This window comes from Solanum tuberosum, unplaced genomic scaffold (genome assembly GCF_000226075.1).
Source record: "Solanum tuberosum cultivar DM 1-3 516 R44 unplaced genomic scaffold, SolTub_3.0 scf00001, whole genome shotgun sequence".
Classification (NCBI taxonomy): Eukaryota; Viridiplantae; Streptophyta; class Magnoliopsida; order Solanales; family Solanaceae; genus Solanum; species Solanum tuberosum.
This window is the reverse complement of record NW_006238927.1, coordinates 3506648-3507873: the sequence shown is the minus strand read 5'-3', so window position 1 is coordinate 3507873 and position 1226 is coordinate 3506648.

Below are 1226 nucleotides of genomic sequence, written 5' to 3'. Positions count from 1 at the left end.
TCCCTCAATGCGTTTAACCTCATTATCCTTGGGACTTGTTCGCTCATGAGGAGGGAAATATTTATCCTTTCTCTTGCATTGAACTTCGATCTTCACCATCTTTTTGGCCAACTCATCCATCTGAGTCATCAGTGAGGCCAACATGAAGTCCTTTTCTACTTCTTGGTTCATTTTAGCCATGTTGTCGAGCTGTTGGACTGCCCTCGCATATGGCTGTTTTGCAATACCACCCAGAATGAGTTGGTCGACCAACCTCTTGTTTCCGGGGCCAAGACATCTGTAGAAGCAGTCAAGGAGGATTATGTTGGGAATGTCATGTATTGGGTATTGAGTGCTCAGTTCTTTAAACCTTGCCCATGCCTTGTGGACCTTTTCACCCTCCAATTGCTTGAAGGTAAGGATACGATCCCGAATCATCATTACCTCTAAAGAAGGACACTCCATTAACTCGCAAGTGTTAATTGATATATTCACCTCCTCTGCTTTTGAAGCACAAATCATCAAAACAAAACTAAAAATAAAGTTAGTAAAACTACAACTAAGAAGAACAAAAATTCTACTAATCAAAGATATCTCAAATAAAACCACTCCCCGGCAGCGGTACCTTTTTTATGTTTGCGTAATGAAGACGCAACTTCCAATGCAAGTGTCTACGATCGTACAATAGTAAAGTAACCCAACCAAGGGTTGGGGTCGAGTCCCAAGGGAGTGGTTTTGAGAATTAATAGAAAAATAAAATTAAGTTCTAATTAGTCATACCTAAAAACATTATCGAATAAGAACATGTTAAATATAAGGGGTGACACAAGAGTGTCAATTAACAATGGGGGTTTGTCACAAGTAAACAAAAATCAATGAAAATATAAGGAGTACTAATAAAGGAAAGGGGATTCTTGGGATGTCATAAGAATACGGGATAAACTAAACTATTGGGTGCATGCTTTTGATAATAAATCTGTTGAATATTTGTGGCTAGGCTAGACTATAGTGGGGGTAAATACTCTCTCGAGTAACTTAGCCTGAATCAACTCGGTTTCTCTCGAACACCGAGTTGCCACATGAAGAACAGCTTCCGCCTTAGCCCACTCACTCTCTCGAGCTCAGTGTGTGGCAAAAGGACTAGGGTTCACTCTCTCGAGCTGAACCTCATGTCGAACCAATCCCATCGGTCATCAATTTAGTAGTCTTAGTTTTACGACCTCTCTCTCGAGCAAGCCGAAAACACA